Source organism: Lactuca serriola, chromosome 4 (genome assembly GCF_051521515.1).
Source record: "Lactuca serriola cultivar US96UC23 chromosome 4, Lser_US96UC23_V15, whole genome shotgun sequence".
Lineage (NCBI taxonomy): Eukaryota > Viridiplantae > Streptophyta > Magnoliopsida > Asterales > Asteraceae > Lactuca > Lactuca serriola.
This window is the reverse complement of record NC_136411.1, coordinates 92,068,035-92,085,975: the sequence shown is the minus strand read 5'-3', so window position 1 is coordinate 92,085,975 and position 17,941 is coordinate 92,068,035.

The window sequence follows — 17,941 nt, the reverse complement described above, 5'->3', positions numbered from 1 at the left end:
GTCATGTGCTTCAATGATGTTCGAGAGGGCTTCGTGGACATCTGAAACACAACTCTTAATCACAGCACGCTCAGAACGAAGAGAATCAACCTCCTTCTCAGTTTGGGAAAGTCGAAGATTCTTGGTTTTTAGTGCAGTTGTTTTGCATGCAAGCGCATCCATCACAGAATTTTCCGTGGAAACGTCTTTTTGGAGCTTGGTCAGGCGATCCTCAACGGTTGTCTGGAAGGATTTGTTGTCTGCTTCTAGGGTCTGACGAAGACTGGCAAAGTGGTGCTGTTCTGTTTCAAAGGAAGTAGCCAGCTTCTCAACAACCGAATTAACCTTCGCTGCATTAGATTCGGCTGCCCCCTGCAAAGACTCCAAAAAGAGGGTAGCATCTCGAAATAGTTTTTCGACTTTTTTGGTCGCAGCAGCACAAGCCTTTGTTGATACATCTATAACAACATTAGCAGAGTTAATGGAGGCTTTGTGTGCCTTGATGAAAGTATCGACCATCCCCTGAATGGCAGCTTCCGTGATATGGGACCGAGAGGAGGAGGAAGAAGTGAAGAGATTATCAATCTTCTCGTGAAGTTCCTTGATGTGCTTTTTGGTGACAGGAGCATCATCATCATCATCGCTCTGAACCTGGTAGGGACTATAGTAAACTGAATCGAAAGTCATATCTTCCCCTCCTAGAAATGTCTCGGTTTCGCCTGAGTGATTGGGAGATAAAGGCGATGTTGGAGGTTCGGTTGTGGGAGGAGGTTCGGGTGTGGAAGTGAGTTTGGTTGTAGGTGTGTGTTCGGGTGCTGAAGTACGATCCCCCGTATCAGATACGTTGGTTCGAACTCTAGTGGTTGTTGTTTTTGTGGCTTCAGAGAAAATGGGAGGTGGTATAGGAATAGAAGTGGGTGGAATATAAGTAGAGGAAGTTATGGGGGGAATGGAAATAGAGGAGGTTATGATATGAATGGAAACAGAGATAGTGATAAGTGGAGAAGAGACAGGTTCGGTTGTGACTGGTACCTCATGTGAAGGAGAACGGGGAGGAGAGTCGCCTCGAACCAACTCCTCTGAGTCTGAACCTTCATCCTCTGATTCGCTTGAGGAAGAAGCAAGAAAAAGTTTTCTTTTAGGTTGTGTTTTCTTCTTCTTCGGTGAAGGTGATTGGGCTGCCTTTGTTGATTTTCTCTTCTTAGGAGTAGGGCCTTTCGCCCCTTTGACCACTTTCTTTCCTTCCCTTTCTCTGGTTTCTTGCCCCTGGTAGCAGGTTTGTCTGCGTCGTTGATGGACTGAAGCATCTCTGCAGTCAGCTCTCTCGGACCCGAAAGAGGAAACTCCTTGTAGGTCTTGATGATGTGGCTCTCCTCTGATACACAAGCATACATGGACTCATGAATTGAGCCAACAAAGATGAACTTGTAGGGATCAGTGACGATGATCTTTGTTGTGGAACATGCCAATCGAGGAGAGTGGAGAAGTGGCCATAGTGGGGACATGATACTTGTCCATTGCCCATTTGGTGACGAGCGTCCAGAACCTGGCATAGGAGATTTCAGTGTGTCGAGAAGTAGAGCCGAGGCTTTGAATCAACTGTTGCCAGAGAACCGAGCCATAGTCGAGGTTGATCCCATTGTACAACCCATAAAGAATTGTCATGAACAAACGACTGGCCCCATCAGAACTTGCACTCCTCTCAGATAAACCTTTGAACAAAATCGTGAAGAAGTCGTTCCAATGAGGAGAAAGGCATGACTTTTTGAACTTCGTGACAGTAGTAAGGGTTTCAGTGTAATCCATGTTGTAAAACATGGAGAATAATTGACCCACAGAGATCGAATCAGGGTTAACCCTCGATTCGTCAGGTTCAAACCCTAGAAGCCAGCAAAATCACTGCTTTGAGATGGAGGTTTTGGTGTCAATGATGTCAAAGTAGATGCGATCAACGGATTTGTCGTAGTGAGCTGTGGAGAAAATCTGGGATAGACATTCCATAGGCACAATTTCAACCTTGGAGAGTGCGATAACCAGTGGAGAGTATTTGAGACACTCCACTATGGGATACATGAAGGCCTCATAGGAGATTGGGGTGAGGTCGATGACCAAGCTTTGCTGAGGTCTGATTGGGAGAATGTTGGATCTAGAAGATGTTTCATGAACAGAGGAGGAATCCGCCATTGTTGAATGCTTCGAAGAAGAAGATGAACAGTGGGAGAAAAATCGCCTTTGTTTGCTCTCAAAAATTTGGGTTACAGTAAAGAGGTAAAACAACTAGGGTTTAACCCTTTATACCGGGTTTGGATGTGAGAGAAAAATTTGCCCCCAAATCCTCTTGAAACGCGAAACGGTTCCTGAATTGATTGAAACGTGACAGTTGGCAACCTCGATGATTACGCATGAGAGAGAAAATCGTTTCCATTTAGCACGCCTTCCCACCAAATCCCTTTTTGAATTCTTGAAACCTTTAATCTTCTGGCTGAGTCATCATCTTATCTTTTAAATGAGCTGTCATCATTAAATAAAATCAAAGACTTAGAAAAACCACAACATTCCCTTGTTGAGTATATCATTAAGAACCGAAGCTACATAAAGGAAAGTAGCTTGTAAAGAACCGATCCAGACTTTTGGAAAATCAAAAAGATTTTCGTGCATAGAGTTTCAAAGATAAAGAAATAAAGCAACATCTATGTGGGAATTTGTGATGTCAATATAGACACGAAACAGTGGATCCCGGGCACAAATCTCTTCCTTCAAAGTCAAGAGAGACTTTAAAGTGTCTGTGTGGTTTCCCGTTGAATTACGATCAAGCACTTGTTAAGAAGTGTTGAAAGGCATCTTTTGATGAGGCTTAGAGGGGCGGCTTTCGCTTCAGTTCAGAATTCCGGATCTTGACATAAGACCGAAACCGAACGAAGTACCTGTGAGACCGATGTGGTCTGTTGAACAAGTAGGTTTGGACTATATTCAGTGACTTGTTGGAAATGTTTGGTGTGAAATCTCAAAAAAAAAATTTAAAACTGGATTCTATGGGAAGAAATGTTATGGTGTGTAACAATTTCATAAGAATCACACCAAAAGAAAAATAGAGATTTCATGGTACAACCACTTGGGTGGTTTTGTTAATTCATGGGTGAAAGCTAGAGCAAATTTAATTGTTCACCGTCAATTCATAGTGGATATTGAATTGTGGGTTTCACTTAGCACGTAGTGACACGAAGCTAAGATCATAAACACATAGATTGTGTAACCATAAACCTCAGTGGTTATTTTTGAGAGTCTCAAGGGTTACATTTATGAACCGAAATATGATGGAGAAAAATGTTTGAGGTGTTGTAAAGAAACCAAAGTACCTCTACTATAAAAAGAATGACCAAGCAGAAAACTCTTAACTCGTATGAGAAAAGAGTAAGGTAGCTCATGATTAGAATAAATTTAGCAGCCTAATTGGGAAGACGAGGTTTGTATATACCTAGTCAATAAGGGTTTATTCAAAATCAGTTGAGGCTTTGGACAACATGCAGCAGCATGCTTTTAGGGACACTTAGCTTGTATAAAGTGTGAGAATGATACCTGCCCCATCGATATTCCAGAAACTGTTAACATAAACAGAAGTAGAGACAAAAGAAAGAAAGTATTTTTGGAATTTTGATATTTTTGTAAAGAGAAAAACAAAACAAACCAAACAAAATATTTTTTTGAACCGAACCAGAAATGGACTGAACGCTCGGTTCATTTCGGTTCCTTAAAAAAAATATTTTTGGATTTTTGGAAAACAATTGTACAAAAGTATACAACCAAAGACATCACCTTTTTGAGATAAGCGAAAACAAGTGCAGTGGGACTGAACCCGAAATAGACCGAGAGTTCGGTCATTTTGGTTCCCGTGTGGACCGAGCCCAAAATAGACCGAGCGTTCGGTTCATTTCGCTTCCAACTTTTAGTTTTGAGAATGTGTTTTTGGTACTGACTCCGATTCCATCATACCTAGGCCTTGTAGGATTTTATTGAAACTTGCTTCAGGAAGGGATTTGGTGAAGATGTCGGCCAATTGATCAGTGGTTCGAACAAAGTGAATTTCGACGTTTCCATCTTCCACATGATCCTTAATAAAGTGATACCTCGGTGCTATATGCTTGGTCTTGGAATGTTGCACTGGGTTATGACAGATCATAATTGCACTTTCTGAGTCGCAATATAGTGGGATCTTTTTCATATTAAGTTCATAATCCCGGAGTTGGCTTTGGATCCAAATCACTTGTGATGTGCAGGAGGCGGCTGCAATGTACTCTGCTTCGGCTATAGATAGAGAAACACATGTTTGTTTCTTCGATTTCCAGCTAACCAACTTTCTGTCTAGGAATTGGCAGCCTCCTGTGGTGCTTTTTTGGTCTAGACCACATCCTCCTAAGTCTGCATCTAAGTAGACTTGAACGAAGAAACCTGAGTTTGAGGGATACCAGAGACCGAGAGAGGTGGTTCGCTTCAAATACCAGAATATATTCTTCATTTCCAGCATGTGTGGTTCACAAGGATTTGCGTGAAACTTGGCACAATAGCATACTGAAAACATTATATCGGGCCTGCTAACTGTGAGGTACATCAGGGAACCAATCATTTGCCGATATAGCGTTATGTCGACTGTCGGTTTTTCCAAAGATGGTGTGAGCTTGGTACCGAACGCCATAGGGACTTTGACCTTTGAGTCTCCCATCATGCCGAATTTGGCAAGGAGAGTCTTTGTGTATGCTTCCTGGTTGATAAAGACGCCTTCGGGTCCCTGTCTAATATTTAAACCAAGGAAAAAGTTAATCGGACCCATTGAGCTCATTTCAAATTTAGTCTCCATTAACTTCATGAATTCAACTGTTAGGCTAGGATTCGTGGAGCCGAAGATGATATCGTCGACATAGATTTGAACGATCATAAGGTGGTTACCTTCCTTTTTATGAAAGAAGGTTGGGTCAACCGAACCTTGTTTGAATTTAGACATCTTTAAAAACTTAGTTAATGTTTCATACCATGCCCTAGGTGCTTGTTTCAGACCATAAACTGCCTTATCCAAGATGTAGCAGTGATTTGGATGCTTTTCATTCACAAAACCAGGAGGTTGCTCCACGTACACGGTTTCTTCAAGTTCCCCATTCAGAAAGGCACACTTCACATCCATTTGGTAGACCTCAGAGTTCTTGTGTGCAGCATAGGCAAGGAATATTCGAACGGATTCCAACCTTGAAACCGGAGCGAATGTCTCTTCGTAATCGATTCCTTCTTCCTAGCAATATCCTTTCACCACTCGCCGGGCCTTATTCCGAATCACATTTCCCTCCTTGTCCATTTTGTTTCTAAACACCCATTTGAGACAGACAACCGAGGCATCTTTTGGTGTTGGAATAAGTCTCCAGACCTTATTTCTTTCGAACTCATTGAGTTCGTCTTGCATTGCCTGAACCCAATTAGAATGATCGAGAGCAGTATTGACGGTCTTCGGCTCTATTTTGGAGATGAATGAATTAAACATGCAGAATTCTACTTTGGAGAATAGAGCAGTTTGCTTCGCCTTTATTTGTGATCGAGTTAGAACCTTTTATGATGCATCACCCACTATTTGAGATACAGGATGATCTCTGGTCAATTTGGTGAGAGGAGGATAATTTGGATCATAAGAGGGATCCAATTCAGCATTTACCACTTCTTCCAACTCTGATTGAATATCATCATCATAATGCATATTGGAATTCTCCCCCTCGACAGATGATGAAACATTTGGATGTGAACCAAAAAATCCTTCTTCTACTGGGCTTTCGGGCTGTTCCGGACTTTCGGTTGCTACAGGACTTTCGGGTGCAACCGGGTTTTCGGTTCCGGCTGGGCTTTTGGTTCCGTCAAAGATTGGATTCTCCCCCTGGCCACGAGCATTATCGTCGATTGAAAATGATGGACCCTCCCCCTGGATATGTGAGTCCTGTCGATCTGAAGAGAATTGATTCTCCCCCTCGAATTGATGAGATGAAAATCTCTTTGATCGTTTAGATCTTACACAGGTTAATCAGAATAATGCAAACAAAATAACAAACAAGAGAATGAATCAATAATGAGCTGAATGATTCAATAGATTCACGCCTCAGCAGAGCTCGATGAGGAACTTCCACTGTAGAGGCTTTTAGGGTTACAATCGATAAAAACAATGATCCCTTTGAATGATCGACTAAACAGCTACGTACAAAGATGCATGCAAGCATCTATAAATACTAAACCCTAATAATTAAATCACGGATGGACAGGCCCAATCCGGATACAAAACTGGGCTAAGGACCGAGCCTAAGACGCAACACATAATGGAACCAACAGTGGAATGGAGGGGCATTATGAAAAGGATTGAAGCCAGTCAGTTCCTGTACCGGGCACCAGGATATGTTATCAATGTGAGCAGGTTGGCCATATTACGGCCAACTGTCCTTTGCTCACTTCGGGACCGGCATAGGCTCCACCACCAACTACTTTGAGGATCATCGATGGTCACCAGGGTAGGGTGGAGCCCCCGAGGGCTTGAGGTCACGCTTTCCAGCTCATAATAGAGGAGGTCAGGGTGGCGTCGGACGTTGTTACCTTCTTAGTGAATTATTTCTCATTTTGTCAATTATTTTATGGTATGCTTATGTTTATTCATCTGATAGGTACCTTCTTAGTGAATTATTTGCATGATCTTGTGTAATTTAACTTGGGTGCAAGTCGGTCCTTTGTATCTTAGTATTTTAGTAGGGTTTCAATATGACCCTTGGAGAGTTGGAGTGTCCATCGCGGGTTTCTATCGCCAACAAACATGGGATTTATGCATCAAATGTTTTTCAGCATTGTGTTCTAGAGATTTTTAGGGTGCCTTACTCGATTGATCTGATCCCTATTCCCATGGGAGATGTGTTTGTGATTGTAGGGATGGACTGGCTAAGTAGATTCGGGGCTTTGATCAATTGCGAGAGTCAACAGGTGATAGTTCGAACTCCAAGTGGGGGAGAACTGGTTATTTATGGAGAGGGTACCAGATTAGGACCAACCTTTTGTTCTTCTACCGGAGCTCGACGGTGTATTCAACATGGGTGTATGGGTTATCTTGCTTAAGTGGTTGATGCCTGAGTTGGGAAGTAGGTTTCGCTTCCAAAGGTGCCAGTAGTTAGAGATACTGCTGATGTGTTCCCGGAGGAGTTGCCTAGTGTGCCTCAAGAGAGGCAGGTCGACTTTCGGATTAATTTGGTTCTGCGTGCGGCCCCTATTGCTAAGGCGTTGTACCATTTGGCACCACCTGAGATGCAAGAGTTTTCCTCTTAACTTTAGGAGTTTTTTGGCAAGCAGTTTATTAGACAGAACAATTCATCGTGGGGAGCACCGATTTTGTTTGTCAAGAAGAATGATGGTTCACACTGGATGTGCATTGATTACCGAGAGTTGAACAAGTTGACGGTGAAGAACAGTTATCCCCTTCTGCGTATTTATGACCTCTTCCATCAGTTACAAGGTGCGTCTTGGTTCTCCAAGATCGACTTGAGGTTGGGGTATCATCACATGATGGTCAGAGAGGAGGATGTGGAGAAGACCGCGTTCTGGACTTGTTATAGTGATTACGAGTTTGTGTTGATTCCATTTGGGCTCACCAATGCGCCTGTAGCTTTTATGGATTTGATGAATCGGGTATGCAGGTCGATGCTCGATCGATCGGTCATTGTTTTCACTGATGATATCTTGGTGTATTCCAAGACCAGGGAGCAGCATGAGGAGAACCTTCTAGAGCTTTTAAGAGTGTTAAGACGAGAACGAATGTATGCCAAGTTCTCAAAGTGTGAGTTTTAGTTACGATAGGTCTAGTTCTTGGGACATCTCGTTAACTAAAACGGGATTTTGGTCGATTCAGCCAAGATTGAGATCGTGATGCAGTCGGAGGTCTCGAAGTCTCCCTCGGAGATCAAGAGTTTCTTGGGTTTAGCAGGATATTATATGAGATTTATTGAGGATTTCTCAAAGATTACAGTACCCCTCAATCGTCTGACAAGGAAGGGCGTGGATTTTCGGTGGGGCCCTGAGCAGTAAGTGGCATTTGAGTCTCTGACACAGAGATTGTGTGAGGTCCTAGTGTTGACCCTCCCCGAAGGTGTTAAGGATTTTTTGTGTTTTTTTATGCATCCATCACAGGTTTGGGTGCAGTACTTATGCAGCGTGGGAGAGTTATTGCTTATGCTTCTCAGCAGCTGAAGCTGCATGAGGTCTGTTATCCGACTCATGATTTGGAGTTGGGGACAGTAGTGTTTTCTCTTAAGATTTGGCGGCACTACTTGTATGGGTTCGGTGTACTATCTACACGGATCACAAGAGTTTGAGATATCTTCTGGACCAGCCGAACCTGAACATGAGATGGCGTAGGTGGCTAGATTTGGTTAATGATTATGACAGTGAGATTCTGTATCATCCTAGGAAAGCCAATATGGTGGTTAATGTTTTGAGCCGCAAGAAGGCTAGTTATATGACTGAAGGTATGTGTATGAGGATTTCGATTGACTCGCCATAGGTTATTTTGACCAGAGACGCTTAGACTGATGAAGTCAAGGAGGAAAATTGGAAACATGAGAGGCTCAGGGGTGAGATTGGTAGGTTTGCCACTAATAATCATGGATTACTGGCCCGACATGGAGGGGTTTGGGTACCAGAATTTGGAGCGATTAGACAGACTGTGCTAGAGGAGGCACACAATTCCAGGTTTTCGATACACCCCAGAGCCACCAAGATGTATCAGGACTTGAGACTTAGCTACTGGTGGTCGTGCATAAAGAATGAGATAGCATAATATGTTGAGAGGTGCTTGACCTATCAGATGGTCAATGTTGAACACCAGACACTACATGGAAAGTTGCAGCCACTGGAGGTCCCCATGTGGAAGTGGGAACATATTACTATGGATTTCATCACCAAGTTACCTTGAATGGCTAAGGGGCACGATGTAATTCAAGTGGGTGTAGATTGGTTGACCAAGAGTGTCCATTTCTTAGGTATCCGTGAGAGCTCATCGGCTGAGAAATTGGCCGACTTGTACGTGCACGAGATCATTAGTTGACATGGTATTCCAGTCTCCATTGTATCCGATCGAGATGTTAGGTTCACATCTCGTTTCTGCCAGAAGTTCCATGAGGAATTGGGTACGAGATTGCATCTCAACACTACGTTTCATCCACAGACAGACGGTCAGAGTGAGCGGACCATCAAGACACTTGAGAACATGTTGAGATCTTGTGTCATTTATTTTGGTGGGATTTGGGACTCCTACCTTCCTCTAGCCGAATTCTCATACAACAACAACTACCACTCCAGTATCTGTGCCCCACCTTTTGAGCTCCTATATGGCAGGAAGTGTCGTACCCCATTGTGTTGGGGAGAGGTTGGTCATAGGGTCATGGTAAGGACTGAGACAGTCCTTCATACGACAAAGCTCATCCAGCAGATCAGACAGACATGTGTGCGCACTTTCTGGAGTTATTCGCACCAACGGACTTCAAGGACATCGAACGAAGTAGAGTTCAAGGGTTATTGCATTCTATCCCTTGTGCATGGGAAAGCTTGCAAAATGGCCCATGGTGGCTGTGACATCCCCAAAATCACGGCCATAAAATACCGGTTTAATTAATGCTTTTAAAACAATTTCAGAGTAATCCTTTGATTAAAAGAGTTACAGAATTTGTTCCCAAAACAAAATATGATAAATAAAGTTTAGCAAAGCATTTCATCAAGAGATGCATTTTCATTATATAACAATATTCGGGATGTCATGTTCCGATAAATAGACCAAAAGCATAAACAACAAAAGATAGACCATACAACATTTACATATCGCAACTGGTCTAATATCAAAAGATCTTGATAAGTCATCCAACTTATGCTCTCGCGCCACTACCTGTAATACAAGAAAACTGAGTGGGTCAGGCTTAAGAGCCTAGTGAACATATAGGGTTTTCAACCTACAATATATAATTATATTTAATTTCACCAACCAACAAAAACCCGATTACCCATTCCCGTTATCCTCACTGTATGTCCCTAAAACAACATCTATCTCAAGGGAACTAATCTAGGATTTTCATCGGGACGAACATTACTGCAAAGGGGTTTCCTCAACAGTAGATGTCCTAAAGGCAACCATGAGGGGGATAGAGTACACCGGTGAACACATCGTTCACAACACCTACAGGTATGAGCCTGGTAGCGTTCCACATGACTGTCTAGAAAGAGTCTGTGGTCGTTATCCATACTCCGTTGAATAACTAGATCAACAACAACAACATTAAGGCCTCTCATCTGTTTATCACATATCAACTATCTACCCATGTTCTACCCAACATATTAGTAGATAAGAATATATATTTTTATACATAGTTTAAAACCTGTTTAGCATTCTCATTCAATAGATATTCCAATCGACAGATGAGACACATACACATAACACGTATTTCATAGAGAATAAATCATATCTATGAGATAGAAGAAAGTGAATATACATTCACACATATAACAACAAAATATACACATAACACGTATTTTATAAAAAACACTTCATAATTATGTGTTAGAAGAAGGTAACTACACACTCACTTGATCAGAAGATGATCGGACAACACTACGGCTCTAAGAGTAGTATTCTTTGGTGAAACTGGGTTCACTTCACTCACCGGGCTTCTTACGGGCAGAGCTTCGGCTCGGAAACTCTTTTCTTCGCAGGATCTTCAAGCTTCGGGACTTGTTTCGGGTCTCGGGATGATGCTGGGGCTTCGGTAGTACTTCTTTACACGTAAATCGAGGTCATATGAGCGGGAGGAAAGAATTTGAGCAACCAAACTCGGCTGTCCATTCAAATCTATTTATAGGGAAAAAATTGTCTTTGCCACGTCGTGGTGTCTGGGTCGTCACTGCATGCGTCATTGCAAGTGGGTCTGACAGACTCCAGAGCTTCTGCCACGTCGTGGTGCCTGACAGCTTTGGGGTTTTGCTCCCCGAACTTCATAAATTCATATCATTCGCATACGAACTTCGTTTTCAACGTTCTTTATATCGACGCGAATGTGAGAATATGCTCTACAACTCTCGTTTGGACTCCGTTGGCTAATTTTGAATTTATTTTTAATATATTATAAATATATTACTTTTATATTATTTTTAGTAGGCCGGGACAGTAAAACTCCGTTATAAATTCATAACTTCTTCATCTGATGTACGGTTTCTCCTATTTTTTTATCGTTTCACTACTATTAACGAGATTTTCGATTCTCGTTTAGATTGTTTCGGCTAAAAATCACTCGATCTCAAATCGAGGATTCGCGCTGCATACTGCTAAGTCGAAACTTCGGAAAAATCATAACTTCCTGATACGAAGTCAGATTTAGGCATTCTTTTCATGCACGCTCTCGGTTTAACTAACTCTATTACTTTCATTTAGATTACAAGGGCTAAATATCGCTCTATCTTAATTTCGTATTTTACGTCATTCAGCGTCGTGCCGGTTCTGTCGCGAAACTTCGACAGGTCATAACTTCTTCGTTATAACTCGGATTTCGACATTCTTTATATATTCAGAAACCTCGTTTCAACTACTACAACATTATCCATAGATATCGGCTTTATCTAGTATTTCATTTTGACGCTTGTTTTTATTCTTAATTAAATTAAGTCACATAATTAAGCACAAAACACATAATACTCAAATAATACACTTCTATTATTTCAAAATGGGTTACAAAGGTTAACCTAGACTATCATATCAACATTAATGACAAGGCCAGAAACATAGGCGTTACAATTCTCTCCACCTTAGAATGATTCAGTCCCCGGTATCACACATCAACAAACAAATGCGGGTAGCAACCCATCATGTCACTCTCCGTCTCCCAGGTGATACTTGGCCCATTCTTGTGTTTCCATCGGACAAGCACTAACTCGATCATCTTGCGTCGCAACTTCTTAGTCTTTCGGTTAATGATTGCCTGTGGTTCTTCAATCAACCTTTTGTTCTCATCGATTCTCAACTCCGAAAGTGGAATCATGTCGGGAACTTCTCCCGTGAACTTCCTCAAATAACACACTTGGAAAGTGTTATGAATTCCATTCAGTTCTTCTGGTAGTTCGAGCTTGTAAGCTTGGTTCCCAATCCTCTAAAGAAATTTAAACGGTCCAATACACATTGGACTTAATTTTCCCCTTTTACAAAATCTTATAAGTCCCTTCTGCGGCGAGACTTTAAGCAAAACTGAATCTCCAACTTCAAAAGTCATCGATCTTCGCTTGTTGTCAGCATAGCTCTTTTGACGATCCTGAGCTGCTAACATTCTCCCCCAAATTATTTTCAACTTCTCAGCAGTTTGATTGACTATCTCTGGTCCCATAAACAGCTTTTCCCCAGCCTCAAGCCAACAAGACGACGTACGACACTTCTGTCCGTACAAATCTTGATAAGGTGCCATCTTAATGCTCGAGTGGAAACTATTATTGTAGGAAAATTCTACCAAAGGTAAATGTTCATCCCAATTACCTTGGAGTTCTAGGGTACATGCTCTCAGCATATCTTCAAGTGTTTGTATCGTTCGTTCGCTCTGACCATCAGTCTGTGGATGGTAAGCTGTACTTAAACACAACTTGGTACCCAATTCCTCTTGTAGACTTTTCCAAAATCATGAGGTGAAACGGGTGTCACGATCTGACACAATCGTTAACGGAACACCGTGAAGCCTCACAATTTCATTCACGTAAGAATTCGCACGCTTATTCATAGACCATTTCTCCTTGGCTGCTATGAAATGCGCACTCTTAGTGAACCGATCAACGACCACCAAAATCATGTCGTGACCACTTTTTGTTCTGGGTAGTTTATTGACAAAATCCATAGCAATGTCTTCCCATTTACCCATGGGCACAGGTAAGGGTTCTAAACTTCCGTATGATTTCTGATGTTGTGTCTTGATTCTCGCACAAGTCACACACTCGGCCACATACTTTGCAACATCAAGCTTCATCGTCGGCCACCAGTAGTAGGGTTTCAGGTCCCTATACATTTTAGTGCTACCGGGATGAATCGAGTACATGGTTTTGTGAGCTTCTTCCATCAGAAGATCTCTGACTCCTCCGGTCTTAGGTATCCAAATACGATCTTGGAACACCTTCAGTCTATGACTGTTTATACCGAGCACCAAAGTTTTGCCCAAATGTTCCTCCTTTCGGTCATTCTTCTCAGAAGCTTCCTCTTGAGCTTTCTTTATACTTTCCACAATGGTCGAGACAACTTCTATTCTCAACGCTCTTGGCCTCTTTCTCTCAAGATTGACTTTCCGACTGAGAGCATCAGCAACAACATTTGATTTACCGGGGTGGTAAAGTATCTCGCAGTCGTAGTCCTTGAGTAATTCTAGCCAGCATCGTTGCCTCATATTCAATTCCTTCTGATTAAAGAGATATTGGAGACTCTTATGATCAGTGAAAAGATTGCACTTCGTGCCATAGAGGTAATGCCTCCATATCTTTAGAGTGAAAACTACCGCCGCCAACTCCAAGTCATGAGTGGGGTAGTTCCTTTCATGCTCTTTCAGTTGTCGATATGCATACGCGATCACCTTATCTCTTTGGGTCAAAAGACAACCCAATCCAGCCCCAGACGCATTGCTATAAATAGCGAAGTCTTCAACCCCATCGGGTAGAGATAAAATCAGTGCCTCACATAGCTTCTTCTTTAGCAACCCGAATGCTTCTCTATGCTTATCACTCCAAGCATAAGCAGCTCCTTTGTGGGTCAAAGCTGTTAATGGAGTAGCAATCGAAGAAAAGCCTTGGATAAACCTTCGGTAATATCTGGCTAATCCTAAAAAGATTCGGATCTCCGTGGGACTTTTCGGTTGTTCCGAGTTCATTACAGCTTCAATCTTTGCTGGATCAACCATTATCCCTTCTTGGTTCACCACGTGACCCAAGAATTGGACTTCTCGAATCCAAAAATCACATTTAGAGAACTTTGCATACAACTTCTCCTTCTTCAAGACTTCTAACACTTCTCGCAAGTGTCTGCCATGCTCCTCTTGGCTTTTTGAATAAATCAGAATGCCATCTATGAACACTGTCACAGATTTATCAAGGAACGGATTGCAAAGCCTGTTCATTAAATCCCTGAATGCTGCAGGAGCATTGGTTAGTCCAAACGACATAACCAAAAACCCATAGTGTCCATATCGTGTTCTTAATGCAGTCTTCTCTATATCCTGCTCTCTTACTTTCAGCTGATGATATCCTGACCTAAGATCGATCTTCGATAAATTGCCCGAACCTTGTAGTTGATCGAACAGGTCATCAATCCTCGGCAACAAATATCTATTCTTTATTGTTGCCTTGTTCAGCTCTCTGTAATTGATGCACATTCTCATACTTCCATCTTTCTTCTTCACGAATGACACCGGAGCTCCCCAGGGTGATGAACTAGGTCTTATGAAACCATTTTCCAATAACTCCTGAAGTTGCATCATCAGCTCCTTCATCTCCGTTGGTGCTAATCGATAAGGTGCTTTTGCTATTGGCGTCGTCCTGGGTAACAAGTCTATTCTAAACTCCACTTGTCTATCAAGCGATAATCCGGGAAGATCTTTGGGAAATACTTCCGGATAATCACACACGATAGGAATGCTCTGCATCTCCTTTTTCTCCTTCTTAGCATCGATCACGAATGCTAGATACGATGTACATCCTTTGGCCAAACACTTTCTAGCTTTCATCAATGAAATGATTCCAGAATTTACTATGCGTTTATCTCCATACACCATAAACGACTCTTTCCTAGGCGGGTTTACTTTGACTATCTTCTTCTTGCACAATATCTCGGCGTCATTGGCGCTAAGCGAATCCATTCCAAGCACAGTGTCGAAACTGTTAAGTTCGATAGGCAATAATTCCTCGTGAAACATATTCCCATTCAAATCAATTAAGATGTTTTTCATACGATGGCTAACAGGTACAAACTTGCCACTAGCAACTTCGACTAATAAAGCATTATCTAGTCTATCGACAGGCAAAGCTATTTTTCTACCAAATTCATGCGTAATAAAGGCGTAGTTGGCTCCAAAATCAAATAAAATTTGGGAAGGCAATTTGTTAACGAGAAAGGTACCTGAAGCGACATCAGCTTCATCTTTAGCAGCTTCCAGTGTCATCTGGAAGGCTCTCGCCTTTGGATTTGACGGAATGTTGGGTCTTGCTGCCTCCTTCTTTTTAGGGCAGTCCCTAGACATGTGTCCCTCCTCACCACAACCATATTAAAATTTCTTGGTGAGAATGCATTCGTTGGTATAGTGCCCTGACTTTCCACATTTGAAGCATGTGGCCAATACGTCACATTTTCCGTGATGCTTCTTCTTACATTTGTCACACCATTTCGCTTCGCCTCCTCCTCCTCTCGAACTAGACTTTGAGAATTTACTTTTCTTGTTGGACCCTGAAGGTCCATCGAACTTCCTTTTCTCACCAACGTCTATCCTTTCTAGACCCATTTCCTTCTGCTGGGCCTCCACATTCTTAGCTGCTCGAACAACTGTTTTCAAAGTGGTTGCCATCTTGACTGTCGGGCCAAAGTCGGCAGGTAGTCTATTAGCGAACCTCTCAATCTTAGAGAGTTCCGTTGGCACCAGGTAGGGAAATAACTTCATTTTCTTAGTGAATGCAGTAGCATAGTCGTCTACGCTCATTCTCCCCTTCTTCAAGTTTTGGAAATCATTGTTTAGATCAATCAGATCTATCTCTGAACAGTACTACACCCTTAGTTGTTCCAAGAACTCCTCCCATGACATTTTCAGGGCTTCTCCTCGTGGCATAGTATCTGCCAACAACTCCTACCGACTCAAGACTCCAGTCTTCAGTTGTCTAAATGCAAAAACAGTCTTCTGTTTGTTCCTATAGTCACAACTTTCAAATACTATCTCCATTTCGGAGATCCAATCCATAATCTCAACAGGCTTTGGGCTCCCAGAAAGACTTGGCGGCTACTCACCCAAGAAATTCTTGTACATTCACCCATCCTTGTTGTTTCTCCTTTCCAAGTCGTTCCTTCATTCTCCTTGAGTCCCAACTTGACTCATAATGCAACTATTGTTTCCTTCCTCCGATTGTTCGGGAATCAGTTGGCGTTCCTCAATAGGTATCATTGGTTCGTCCCTATTTTTAAGTAACATCTGTCGCATTTCTTCCCTTTGTTCGGATAACATAGCCCGAACCATGGCTTGCACCCCAACCATTGTTATCGGTTCTGGTGCTGCTGCTACAACAGGTATTTGCTCAATCACTGGTGGTTGATTACTGTTTTCATCTACGTTTCCAACGCCACTTCTAGTTCTTACCATTTTTGATCTACACATCGAATAAGGTGAAATTAGATCCTCATCCATGATAGATAATTAAATCATCCTTATCACTCTGAAACGTTTACATGCTAGTTCTAATACCGTCGTCATACGCTTAAAATCCTACACATATAACGTTTCAAGATCCGGTCGGCAACAGACCATAGATCTGAACAAATAATATCATCTATGGCAGCATATAACATTTAGCACATAAAAGCATTTTAGGCATCTTCCTAAAATATACTAGTGCTCGTGTCTTAATTATAACAGACACTCATCTCACAATCTTCACTTTGCATTCTAAGTTTAAGTCTAGAATTCCTACAAATTCCTAGTTCGCTTAAACTAATGCTTTGATACAAACTATGACATCCCCAAAATCACGGCCAAAAAAGACCGGTTTAATTAATGTTTTTAAAACAATTTCAGAGTAATCCTTTGATTAAAAGCGTTGCGGAATTTGTTCCCAAAACAAAATATGATAAATAAAATTTATCAAAGCATTTCATCAAGAGATGCATTTTCATTATATAACAATATTCGGGATTTCAAGTTCCGATAAACAGACCAAAAGCATAAACAACAAAAGATAGACCATACAACAGTTACATATAACAACTAGTCTAATATCAAAAGATCTTGATATGTCATCCAACTTATGCTCTCGCGCCACTACCTGTAATACAACAAAACTGAGTGGGTCAGGCTTGGGAGCCTGGTGAGCATATAGGGTTTTCAACCCATAATAAATAATTATATTTAATTTCACCAACCAACAATAACCCGATTACTCATTCCCGTTATCCTCACTTTATGTCCCTAAAACAACATCTATCTCAAGGGACCTAATCTAGGATTTTCATCGGGACGAACATTACTGCAAAGGGGTTTCCTCAACAGTAGATGTCTTAAAGGCAACCATGAGGGGGATAAAGTACACCGGTGAACACATTGTTCGCAAAACCTACAGGTTATGAGCCTGCTAGCGTTCCACAGGACTGTCTAGAAAGAGTATGTGGTCGTTATCCATACTCCGTTGAATAACTAGATCAACAACAACAACATCCAGGCCTCTCATCGGTTTATCACACATCAACTATCTACCCATGTTCTACCCAACATATTAGTAGATAAGAATATATATTTTTATACATAGTTTAAAACCTGTAGAGCATTCTCATTCAATAGATATTCCAATCAACAGATGAGACACATACACATAGCACGTATTTCATAGAGAATAAATCATATCTATGAGATAGAAGAAAGTGAATATACATGCACACATATAACAAAAAAAAATACACATAACACATATTTTGTAAAAAATACTTCATAATTATGCGTTAGAAGAAGGTAACTACACACTCACTTGATCAGAAGATGATCGGACAGCACTATGGCTCTAAGAGTAGTATTCTTCGGTGAAACTGGGTTCACTTAATTCACCGGGCTTCTTACGGGCAGAGCTTCGGCTCGGAAACTCTTTTATTCACAGGATCTTCAAGCTTCGAGACTTGCTTCGGGTCTCGGGATGATTTCGGGGGTTCGGGGGTACT